Below are 12,915 nucleotides of genomic sequence, written 5' to 3'. Positions count from 1 at the left end.
CCATATTAGATAAATAGTAATAATCTCCCTGGCAAGTCAAACTCTCTTACCTGGGCTCAGGCAGACTCCAGACACCAAGTTCTTATCGTGGTCTCTCTGCTCTGTGTGTTCAGATCTCGCTTTGCATGAGCTCTCAGCACAAGTCAAATGATGCTCAGGATTTGAATAGGATTTGAATGTTCCACTGGGTCGGGGAGGCAGGCTGGCAGTTCTTTAAAGTGGCACTTGGAGACGGCCCTAATTGGCATGTAGGGCAGGTGTGTCAGGGTGGGCCATGTGAAGGCCTGGGGGTGGGAGACAGAAAGTAGGGCAACATGAGGGAATATTTCAAACCATTAAACAATTTCCTAGACAGAAATCCATGACAATTGGCCACTGGTGCTTGAATGTCTTCAGGCTCTGCCCATGGCTTAAACTAACACACAGGTTTTGTTTTTGGTAAGGGATCAAACGTATTCAGTCCTGTATCAGCTCCATAGATAATTCACAGGGCTTGACAGGAGAACATTTAAAGCTGAACTCCAGTCCCCATTTATTCAAATTTGCTCAATATTCACAAAGATTAAAAATCCATTTTGTGTGCACTAAATGCTTTTGCAAATCCAGATACTATTTTGTAAAAGTAGTAGTGACATCGTCACTGTGCTGCACATAGCCTGTACAAAGAGCAGAGCTGTGGGAGGGACCCAGCAGGCCCCACCCACTACAGCCTGCCTGCAGAAAACTAAAGGGGGAGGTGTATACAAGACCAATCACCCTGCACAAGAAGAATGAGCAGCAGTGATTAGTCTTTATGCAAAGTTTTATGCTGGATTACTGCACAGATCTGGAGGAAATACACAAAGCACACCAATACTCATGTAACAATACACATTCCTCCCAGCTTTAAAACACTGACATTTATTGTAGTCTGATATTTTGGTGGGGCACATCCCACTTTTGTCAAGTTAATTTTCCTTACCGAAATGTCAGACTACATTAAAGTGTAAGTAATATGTAGTGTGTGCATCTCACAATAACCTGTATGCAGTAAGTAGTACAAGCGCCTAAGCATATAGGTAACAAGCTGCTATGGACAAAAAAGGTACCAATATCACCCTAGGAAATAGCAATGTATATATAAAGTGCAGCGCTCGATATTAAAGCCAATGTATATATTGAAATGGAAATAGATCCTTAATAAATTGTAGATATATATATAAATAAGAGTTCAAAGCCGAAGAAGATAGTCCAGCAAATCAATATAAAGATAAGGATATAAGTGCTCAGGTGACTTAGAAGTCCGGTATCCGTGTGGTAATGATAAGGCAATGCGCACTCACCGGACGCGCATAATAGATGCGCTTTTGTGTATAAACAATCCAGATGTGATCTGATAGTGGGTGGTCCTGCCTCTGTTTGGTATGAGGCTGGTGGTCCTCTTCCACTAGGGGTCCCCCTATGTGCTCCTGGTAGGTAGTATCCCTCTAGTTAGGCTGGGTAGCAGTAATCCGTCCAGGGAGTGTGTCTGTGGACTAAAGTACTCCCCCAGGGGATAACAAGGATACTTCCATAGTGTAGTAATTTTTAAGAAATTTTATTGTGATGCATCAAGGTAAAAATATATAAGGAATAGTTGCAGACAGTGGTCTGTTAGGGACTGACCGTCTGGTGTAGTAAGATGGCCACTGGAGCTCCACGTTGCTCCGGCGGAGTGACGTCATGGCGTGGCTCCTCCTGCCGCGTATCGTGCTCAAGCATTCAATATATACATTGGCTTTAATATCGAGCGCTGCACTTTATATATACATTGCTATCTCACAATAACTGTTTGAGTCCCAGCTGCCATTTTAAAATGGCACTGGAACAGCAGCTTTTGGGCCCATTGCCTTTTTTATGGCATTGTGAATCAGTGATACTTTCGGATCATGGGCAGCATATAGGCTGGAACTTCTAGTGACAGGCGGCACCCAGCACCAGGCTCAGGAGTTTATATTTTAATTTCCTGGGCTTAGATCTTGTTATACAGCACTATACATTAACAGAACCCTGTAAACGCAATGGGGGAAATTAACAAGTGGTGCTGGCTGTATGCCTGCACCATTCTTCCAACCTGACAAAATAGAGCAAATGCTGCTCCTAATCAACATGATGAAATGCCCTTTGTTAGGAATGATCTGATCTATGCTGTGTCTGTGACAGACACTGTATAGAATGATACAGCTGTAGTTGAATGCTCTGATCCGTTTGCCCATCCGACTTCTACCTCCCCCCCCCGCTCAGTTGGGTGCGGTGGGGAGAGGAAGGTTGTGTCATACTCGCTTGTCTGTACCGTACTCCAGCACTGGGTCTTTTTCTCTGTGTGCAACAACAGGCTTCCAGCCAACCACAATGAAAGCACTGGCTTAAAAGGCTCATCCATACGCTAGCAGCCAAACCCCCTAATAATGTTTTCTAATAACTTTTCTAGTGTTTTCCTGTGCCTCCAGTGATCCCCAGTGTTCTCTATTGTCTTTGGGGATTTCAGCCTTGTATTCCCAGTGTATTCCCATTCTGCTTAAAGCCTTGTGTTCCCAGTGTATTCCCATTCTGCTTAAGGGCTTGTGTTTCCCAGAGTATTCCCATTCTGCTCAAGGGCTTGTGTTCCCAGTGTATTCCCATTCTGCTCAAGGGCTTGTGTTCCCAGTGTATTCCCATTCTGCTTAAAGTCTTGTGTTCCCAGTGTATTCCCATTCTGCTTAAAGTCTTGTGTTCCCAGTGAATTCCCATTCTGCTTAAGGGCTTGTGTTCCCAGTGTATTCCCATTCTGCTTAAGGGCTTGTGTTCCCAGTGTATTCCCATTCTGCTTAAAGTCTTGTGTTCCCAGTGTATTCCCATTCTGCTTAAAGCCTTGTGTTCCCAGTGTATTCCCATTCTGCTCAAGGGCTTGTGTTCCCAGTGTATTCCCATTCTGCTTAAAGTCTTGTGTTCCCAGTGTATTCCCATTCTGCTTAAGGGCTTGTGTTCCCAGAGTATTCCCATTCTGCTCAAGGGCTTGTGTTCCTAGAGTATTCCCATTCTGCTCAAGGGCTTGTGTTCCCAGAGTATTCCCATTCTGCTCAAGGGCTTGTGTTCCCAGTGTATTCCCATTCTGCTCAAGGGCTTGTGTTCCCAGTGTATTCCCATTCTGCTCAAGGGCTTGTGTTCCCAGTGTATTCCCATTCTGCTTAAAGTCTTGTGTTCCCAGTGTATTCCCATTCTGCTTAAGGCCTTGTGTTCCCAGTGTATTCCCATTCTGCTCAAGGGCTTGTGTTCCCAGAGTATTCCCATTCTGCTCAAGGGCTTGTGTTCCCAGTGTATTCCCATTCTGCTCAAGGGCTTGTGTTCCCAGTGTATTCCCATTCTGCTCAAGGGCTTGTGTTCCCAGTGTATTCCCATTCTGCTTAAAGCCTTGTGTTCCCAGTGTATTCCCATTCTGCTTAAGGCCTTGTGTTCCCAGTGTATTCCCATTCTGCTTAAAGTCTTGTGTTCCCAGTGTATTCCCATTCTGCTTAAGGCCTTGTGTTCCCAGTGTATTTCCATTCTGCTTAAGGGCTTGTGTTCCCAGTGTATTCCCATTCTGCTCAAGGGCTTGTGTTCCCAGTGTATTCCCATTCTGCTCAAGGGCTTGTGTTCCCAGTGTATTCCCATTCTGCTCAAGGGCTTGTGTTCCCAGTGTATTCCCATGCTGCTCAAGGGCTTGTGTTCCCAGTGTATTCCCATGCTGCTTAAAGCCTTGTGTTCCCAGTGTATTCCCATTCTGCTTAAGGCCTTGTGTTCCTAGTGTATTCCCATTCTGCTCAAGGGCTTGTGTTCCCAGTGTATTCCCATTCTGCTCAAGGGCTTGTGTTCCCAGTGTATTCCCATTCTGCTTAAAGCCTTGTGTTCCCAGTGTATTCCCATTCTGCTTAAAGCCTTGTGTTCCCAGTGTATTCCCATTCTGCTTAAAGCCTTGTGTTCCCAGTGTATTCCCATTCTGCTCAAGGGCTTGTGTTCCCAGTGTATTCCCATTCTGCTCAAGGGCTTGTGTTCCCAGTGTATTCCCATTCTGCTTAAAGCCTTGTGTTCCCAGTGTATTCCCATTCTGCTTAAGGCCTTGTGTTCCCAGTGTATTCCCATTCTGCTTAAGGCCTTGTGTTCCCAGTGTATTCCCATTCTGCTCAAGGGCTTGTGTTCCCAGTGTATTCCCATTCTGCTCAAGGGCTTGTGTTCCCAGTGTATTCCCATTCTGCTTAAAGCCTTGTGTTCCCAGTGTATTCCCATTCTGCTTAAAGCCTTGTGTTCCCAGTGTATTCCCATTCTGCTCAAGGGCTTGTGTTCCCAGTGTATTCCCATTCTGCTCAAGGGCTTGTGTTCCCAGTGTATTCCCATTCTGCTTAAGGGCTTGTGTTCCCAGTGTATTCCCATTCTGCTTAAAGCCTTGTGTTCCCAGTGTATTCCCATTCTGCTCAAGGGCTTGTGTTCCCAGTGTATTCCCATTCTGCTTAAAGTCTTGTGTTCCCAGTGTATTCCCATTCTGCTTAAGGGCTTGTGTTCCCAGAGTATTCCCATTCTGCTCAAGGGCTTGTGTTCCTAGAGTATTCCCATTCTGCTCAAGGGCTTGTGTTCCCAGAGTATTCCCATTCTGCTCAAGGGCTTGTGTTCCCAGTGTATTCCCATTCTGCTCAAGGGCTTGTGTTCCCAGTGTATTCCCATTCTGCTCAAGGGCTTGTGTTCCCAGTGTATTCCCATTCTGCTTAAAGCCTTGTGTTCCCAGTGTATTCCCATTCTGCTTAAAGTCTTGTGTTCCCAGTGTATTCCCATTCTGCTTAAGGCCTTGTGTTCCCAGTGTATTCCCATTCTGCTCAAGGGCTTGTGTTCCCAGAGTATTCCCATTCTGCTCAAGGGCTTGTGTTCCCAGTGTATTCCCATTCTGCTCAAGGGCTTGTGTTCCCAGTGTATTCCCATTCTGCTCAAGGGCTTGTGTTCCCAGTGTATTCCCATTCTGCTTAAAGCCTTGTGTTCCCAGTGTATTCCCATTCTGCTTAAGGCCTTGTGTTCCCAGTGTATTCCCATTCTGCTTAAAGTCTTGTGTTCCCAGTGTATTCCCATTCTGCTTAAGGCCTTGTGTTCCCAGTGTATTTCCATTCTGCTTAAGGGCTTGTGTTCCCAGTGTATTCCCATTCTGCTCAAGGGCTTGTGTTCCCAGTGTATTCCCATTCTGCTCAAGGGCTTGTGTTCCCAGTGTATTCCCATTCTGCTCAAGGGCTTGTGTTCCCAGTGTATTCCCATGCTGCTCAAGGGCTTGTGTTCCCAGTGTATTCCCATGCTGCTTAAAGCCTTGTGTTCCCAGTGTATTCCCATTCTGCTTAAGGCCTTGTGTTCCTAGTGTATTCCCATTCTGCTCAAGGGCTTGTGTTCCCAGTGTATTCCCATTCTGCTCAAGGGCTTGTGTTCCCAGTGTATTCCCATTCTGCTTAAAGCCTTGTGTTCCCAGTGTATTCCCATTCTGCTTAAAGCCTTGTGTTCCCAGTGTATTCCCATTCTGCTTAAAGCCTTGTGTTCCCAGTGTATTCCCATTCTGCTCAAGGGCTTGTGTTCCCAGTGTATTCCCATTCTGCTCAAGGGCTTGTGTTCCCAGTGTATTCCCATTCTGCTTAAAGCCTTGTGTTCCCAGTGTATTCCCATTCTGCTTAAGGCCTTGTGTTCCCAGTGTATTCCCATTCTGCTTAAGGCCTTGTGTTCCCAGTGTATTCCCATTCTGCTCAAGGGCTTGTGTTCCCAGTGTATTCCCATTCTGCTCAAGGGCTTGTGTTCCCAGTGTATTCCCATTCTGCTTAAAGCCTTGTGTTCCCAGTGTATTCCCATTCTGCTTAAAGCCTTGTGTTCCCAGTGTATTCCCATTCTGCTCAAGGGCTTGTGTTCCCAGTGTATTCCCATTCTGCTCAAGGGCTTGTGTTCCCAGTGTATTCCCATTCTGCTTAAAGCCTTGTGTTCCCAGTGTATTCCCATTCTGCTTAAAGCCTTGTGTTCCCAGTGTATTCCCATTCTGCTTAAAGCCTTGTGTTCCCAGTGTATTCCCATTCTGCTCAAGGGCTTGTGTTCCCAGTGCATTCCCATTCTGCTCAAGGGCTTGTGTTCCCAGTGTATTCCCATTCTGCTTAAAGCCTTGTGTTCCCAGTGTATTCCCATTCTGCTTAAGGCCTTGTGTTCCCAGTGTATTCCCATTCTGCTTAAGGCCTTGTGTTCCCAGTGTATTCCCATTCTGCTCAAGGGCTTGTGTTCCCAGTGTATTCCCATTCTGCTCAAGGGCTTGTGTTCCCAGTGTATTCCCATTCTGCTTAAAGCCTTGTGTTCCCAGTGTATTCCCATTCTGCTTAAAGCCTTGTGTTCCCAGTGTATTCCCATTCTGCTCAAGGGCTTGTGTTCCCAGTGTATTCCCATTCTGCTCAAGGGCTTGTGTTCCCAGTGTATTCCCATTCTGCTTAAAGCCTTGTGTTCCCAGTGTATTCCCATTCTGCTTAAAGTCTTGTGTTCCCAGTGTATTCCCATTCTGCTTAAGGCCTTGTGTTCCCAGTGTATTCCCATTCTGCTTAAGGCCTTGTGTTCCCAGTGTATTCCCATTCTGCTCAAGGCCTTGTGTTCCCAGTGTATTCCCATTCTGCTCAAGGCCTTGTGTTCCCAGTGTATTCCCATTCTGCTCAAGGGCTTGTGTTCCCAGTGTATTCCCATTCTGCTCAAGGGCTTGTGTTTCCAGTGTATTCCCATTCTGCTTAAAGCCTTGTGTTCCCAGTGTATTCCCATTCTGCTCAAGGGCTTGTGTTCCCAGTGTATTCCCATTCTGCTTAAAGCCTTGTGTTCCCAGTGTATTCCCATTCTGCTTAAGGGATTGTGTTCCCAGTGTATTCCCATTCTGCTTAAGGGCTTGTGTTCCCAGTGTATTCCCATTCTGCTTAAGGCCTTGTGTTCCCAGTGTATTCCCATTCTGCTTAAAGCCTTGTGTTCCCAGTGTATTCCCATTCTGCTTAAGGCCTTGTGTTCCCAGTGTATTCCCATTCTGCTTAAGGCCTTGTGTTCCCAGTGTATTCCCATTCTGCTCAAGGGCTTGTGTTTCCAGTGTATTCCCATTCTGCTTAAAGCCTTGTGTTCCCAGTGTATTCCCATTCTGCTCAAGGGCTTGTGTTCCCAGTGTATTCCCATTCTGCTTAAGGGCTTGTGTTCCCAGTGTATTCCCATTCTGCTCAAGGGCTTGTGTTCCCAGTGTATTCCCATTCTGCTTAAGGGCTTGTGTTCCCAGTGTATTCCCATTCTGCTTAAGGGCTTGTGTTCCCAGTGTATTCCCATTCTGCTTAAAGCCTTGTGTTCCCAGTGTATTCCCATTCTGCTTAAAGCCTTGTGTTCCCAGTGTATTCCCATTCTGCTTAAAGCCTTGTGTTCCCAGTGTATTCCCATTCTGCTCAAGGGCTTGTGTTCCCAGTGTATTCCCATTCTGCTTAAAGCCTTGTGTTTCCAGTGTATTCCCATTCTGCTTAAGGGCTTGTGTTCCCAGTGTATTCCCATTCTGCTTAAGGGATTGTGTTCCCAGTGTATTCCCATTCTGCTTAAGGGATTGTGTTCCCAGTGTATTCCCATTCTGCTTAAGGGATTGTGTTCCCAGTGTATTCCCATTCTGCTTAAGGCCTTGTGTTCCCAGTGTATTCCCATTCTGCTTAAAGCCTTGTGTTCCCAGTGTATTCCCATTCTGCTTAAGGCCTTGTGTTCCCAGTGTATTCCCATTCTGCTTAAGGCCTTGTGTTCCCAGTGTATTCCCATTCTGCTTAAAGTCTAGATTGTAAGCTCGAAAGAGCAGGGCCCTCGATCCCCTCATGTTTTGCATTGTTCTGTCACATGTTCTGTCCCCCTTTGTAATGTACAGCGCTGAGCGAACTATTGGCGCTTTATAAATACTGTATAATAATAATAATAATAAAGTCTTGTGTTCCCAGTGTATTCCCATTCTGCTTAAAGCCTTGTGTTCCCAGTGTATTCCCATTCTGCTTAAAGTCTTGTGTTCCCAGTGTTCCTCCAGCCTGTATTCTGATCTAGTCATTCCATGCACTCATGTCTGTTTCCAGTCTGCCTTCACCTCCTTGTCTCCCATTGCTTTAGAGTCTGTTCCTTACTTCTCTGCACCAGTGTATTTCCTCTGTGAGTTCCAGCCAGCCTTCTTATCTGCACACACCCAGACTGTGGTTCTCATTTGTGTCTCTGTGTATTCCTATGCACTCTTCCGGTCTCCCTTGTTGCCTTGTGTGGCCAATGCCCAAGCACTGCATGGGGGTTTTCACCTGCTCTGTTGGCCTGCTTGGGTATTGACTCCACCTGTAGGAGCTCTGGTAAAGACCAGAAGGTACCTTAAAATTCTGCTCCTCTGCCCTTCTTAAGACCATTTTTATTGGTCTTAAACCGGTGAAAACATCACCGTTGCATTAACCTGTGCCCTTACAAACTTGAGCTGATCATATCTCAAAGTGGAAGCTCCACTTGTTTGCCTCCTCCCCCCCCCCCCCCCCTCCACTGCCAAATTTGGCACCTTTTGGGGAGGAGCGGGTACCTGGTTTTGACAGCTATCCGCTCCCACTTCCAGCTCAGTTCGCCACGGCGAAGTGAGCCAGAAGTTCGGCCCCCTCCTTCCTCCCGCAGTCTCCTGGGATCGTTACAGGTCCCAGAAGACTACTGGACCATTCAGAATATACCACGACTCACGCATGCGCAGTGGGCACCTGGCTGTGAAGCCACAAGCTGGTGCCCACAGTTGTAATGCCGGTGCCGAGGAGTAAAGAGGCAGAGATGGGACGGCACAGGTAAGTACATTGCTGGACCCTGGGACAGGTAAGTGTGTGTCAGCAGATACAGTTTTTGTAGTTGCTTACTTTTAATAAACACAAACTGACTGGAACTCCGCTTTAATGTTATGCTTACCATTCCACAAACTGATTTTTTTTTTCTGATCTGATTTTTTCTGAGTGCATTGCAATGTGTCAGCGAACGATGACTGAAGCCATCCTGTATAAGTGTGAAGGGACCCTTATGCTTCCAACATGACCAATTACCGGACAAGATCATAATTCACATATACACTCCAAAGCCAGACCGAACAATATGACCATAATATGTTTGACAGGATAATCCAGTTTATTGCAGTCAGTCCTCGGAATTCTATTTGTTCTTTAGCTTGCAGACTTATATCCAGGGATATGTTGTCTGGCTAGACTAGAGGGGAAGCATATGAGCCATCTGATTACTACATGTCCTTAAAAAAAAAAATGCAGATGTTCATGTGAGACATAAGGGGTCTTCAGACAGCTTCTATACTACCACCTTGTTGCTTTTAGGTTTGATCCTTTGTATTAACTAAAATAACTGGGTTAATAAATACTTGATACTTGTAAACCAGCCTTTATGTTAAACGTTTTAGCTCAAAGAATCCCTTCAATTTATTTTTTTTCCTCAAGAAACCCCTAAAACCAAATCATTGGGAAGGATGCCTCTTACATTGATGGCCAAGGGGTAGCATGCCACTCTTACATACAGCAGAAAAGATCATTGGTGTCATGCAGTTTGCTTTTCAAGTGCCCTTGGCCGCAGAATTATGCAGACACCATCAGATGGGAGGTCAACCATCCACAGCTCAAGCAACCCCTAGAAACCTCTGGAGGAATTCTAGTTGGGAATGGCTGCTATAGATTAATCATCATTATCCATAGTTGGTGAGACCATGCAACATTTGGCATGCGCCTTTGGCCTTGGAGGTAGGTATGCTTATAAAGGTTATTTAGCACTCCCCTCCTATGAGTTGAGTTTTGGGTCTCCCTATGCTCTGCACGACCAGGCAACATGCACTTTCCCATAGGGTTATATGGGATGCCTGAGGAACTGCAGAACTTGAGGACAAACTCCTTAGAAACTATGTAAAAAAATGTGGATAGCAACAGTCTCTTTCCTTGAAGAGCTCCAAAGACTCTTCTTAGTGTACCTCCTCAGAGCCCGGATGATTACTCCTCAGCTGCACTGAGGGTATTCCCTGGGCAAGGGGGTGCAAGAAGCCGACAATTTAGCACAAGCAGTCCCAGATGAGGAGCTAGTTGTGTCTTTCACCTTTCTGCCCTCTCCCCTTATCAGGCCTAGGGAGTGTAGGCCTTATGCTGGGCTGGCTCCTTCCCTGCTACACAAGCTGTCCTTCTTGGGAGACATTGAGGCAGTGGAGATCCTCTTCTCCAGCGACCTGCCTGTAGGTGGGCTCCCCTCCCTGGGCCCCCTCCCAGGCTCCTTACTCCAGTTTTTCTCAATCCATCTTCCACCCGACACTGCGCACCTCCCTCCAGGCTCTGCCACATTTCAGGGTTGCCCTGGTCACCACGCCCAGGCTCCTACCAGAGGATTGGCTAGGGTCCCCCAAACATGCAGATCTGGGCCTCCTCCAGAAAGCTCTCAGGCTCCAGAAGCTCTGATCTGTTAGAGAATCCCATCCTGTCCTGATGTAACCTCACTATCTCATTCCCAGACTGACTCATCCCTAGGCTGCTTGACACACAGATTTAAAAAAAATGCCTCATTAGACCAGTCTCATTTATTGATTGCGTTGTTACCAGACTACAGTCCCACTAGAGCATCACAATGCAAATTCTGTAACCAGATTTCCATCTGTTGTAACCCCCTCCCCCTCTCTGGAGGTAGTCTGTGTCATCCCATACTACTACAAAGCCCTATTTGCTGACACAGAACACTACAACCAGATGCTAGTAACCCTTCAATTGAGGTCTGTTTGGTATTAGAGAAGACTTATCCTCAAAATCCGTGCTTCACATGAATCATAGGGCACATGTCAGCATTACCAAATCAGGTTTGTTTTTTTTTGTAGTTTAAAAAAAGTCACCTATTGTATTCCATGAACAACAACAAAAAAAACCTCTGCTTCTAGGCAGGCTAGATAACGTCCCTCTGGCTACCAGGAGCATTGTGGTTATTTCAAGTCACTGGAGGCTACAGAGGATCTATTGTTTTCAATAGACAAGTCGGGGTTTATTTACTAAAGCTGGAGAGTGCAAAATCAGACTCCCTTCTGCATAGAACAAGCTGAGGTTAGAAGCTGATTGGTTTCTATGCAGAAGGGAGTCTGATTTTGGACTCTCCAGCTTTAGTAAATAAACCCCGTCCTGTCTAATGGAATTCACAGTGAGACAACAGGGTCAGAACCAGAAAACATAGTAGAGCTTGTATATCTAATGAGCAAATACAGCTGGCCATGTGTACCTACAGTATATCATTATAGGCTATACATAGTACCACTCCTTCGAAAAAGAAAAAATCCCTGGAATACCTCAACCTCCCTGCATGATATACAGATCTTCAATTATTTTATTCAGTTCACACACATGCATTTTAGAAATGTTTCCCATTGAAGTCAATAGCCTGTAATCCGCACCTGAACTTGAAGGCACTGCTCAGAAATTGTGCAGGACTCTTTTTCAGTACTGCACTGAATATGCACCGCCAGTGCACCAGACAGATGTGTACAGGCACCATAGGAAGCAATGTTTTTTCACATGTCATGCGGATGGGATGCCGTTCAAATCCCATCCGCATATACAGTATGTGAACCGCCACTCAGTGTCTGTTCTTATTCTGTATACATGGACTCTGCACAGTACCACCTCTCTTGTTCTGTATCCTGGGCGTACTTCTCAGTATCAGTTCCTATTCTGTATACATGGACTCTGCACAGTACCACCTCTCTTGTTCTCTATCCTGGGTGTACTTCTCAGTATCAGTTCCTATTCTGTATATATGGACTCTGTACAGTACCACTTCTCTTGTCCTGTATGTCAGGTGTAATTCTCATTATCTGCTCTTATTCAGTATGTATGGAGTGTGCACAGTAGCACTTCTCTCATTCTGTATGTTGGATGTAATTCTCAGTGTCTGTTCTTATTCTACAAGTATGAACTCTGCACAGTACCACTTCTTTCATTTTGTATGTTGGATATAATTATTTGTTCCTCTTCTTGTCCTGTATGTTGAGTGTAATTCTAACGTTCTAGTATTTTACCCCTGAATGCACAGGGCCCTAAACGCCGGTCACAGTCAGTACAGCATTGAGCCAGGTTCAGCCATAGACTTTGACAGGCTGCCTGCAGCACGGCTGGTAGCTGCACCCGTCCCTCCTTGTCACACTGAAAACACTGTTGGGGACGCACTGAACAGCACCGTGTGCAAGGGACCTTACACTTCTCTTGTCCTGGATCCCGGGTGTAATTCTCAGTATCTGCTCTCATTCAGTATGTATGGAATCTGCACAGTACTACGTCTCCTGTCCTGGATGCCGGGTGTAATTCTCAGTATCTGCTCTCATTCAGTATGTATGAACTCTGCACAGTGCCACCTCTCTTGTCCTGTATGCCGGGTGTAGTTCTCAGTATCTGTTCTTATTCTGTAAGTATGAACTCTGCACAGTACCACGTCTCCTGTCCTGGATGCCGGGCGTAATTCTCAGTATCTGCTGTCATTCAGTATGTATGAACTCTGCACAGTGCCACCTCTCTTGTCCTGTATGCCGGGTGTAATTCTCAGTATCTGTTCCTATTCTGTATATATATTAACTCTGCACAGTGCCACCTCTCTTGTCCTGTATGCCGGATGTAATTCTCAGTATCTGTTCCTATTCTGTATATATGAACTCTGCACAGTGCCACCTCTCTTGTCCTGTATGCCGGATGTAATTCTCAGTATCTGCTGTCATTCAGCATGTATGAACTCTGCACAATACCACTTCTCTTGTCCTGTATGCCGGGCGTAATTCTCAGTATCTGTTCCTATTCTGTATATATGAACTCTGCACAGTGCCACCTCTCTTGTCCTGTATGCCGGATGTAATTCTCAGTATCTGTTCCTATTCTGTAT

The 12,915-nt window shown here is 45.8% G+C and overlaps 1 protein-coding gene across 3 annotated transcripts in view; it reads right to left on the bottom strand.

Annotated features, from left to right (window-relative positions):
• The window catches only part of GNG13 (G protein subunit gamma 13), a 56,779-nt gene that overhangs the window by 19,523 nt on the left and 24,341 nt on the right, over positions 1–12,915 (bottom strand). The window contains exon 2 of one of the 3 annotated variants that reach the window (XM_089656042.1): positions 51–284. The exons of the other annotated variants lie outside the window; for them this stretch is intronic. The gene's annotated coding sequence lies outside the window, so the exon portion shown is untranslated. The remainder of the gene's footprint in view (positions 1–50; positions 285–12,915) is intronic. 3 annotated transcript variants of the gene reach the window in all.

This window comes from Staurois parvus, unplaced genomic scaffold (assembly GCF_062004578.1).
Source record: "Staurois parvus isolate SC_StPar_1 unplaced genomic scaffold, SC_StPar_1.0 ptg000882l, whole genome shotgun sequence".
Classification (NCBI taxonomy): domain Eukaryota; kingdom Metazoa; phylum Chordata; class Amphibia; order Anura; family Ranidae; genus Staurois; species Staurois parvus.
The sequence above is the reverse complement of the archived record's forward strand: the minus strand, read 5'-3'. Positions and strand labels throughout refer to the sequence as shown.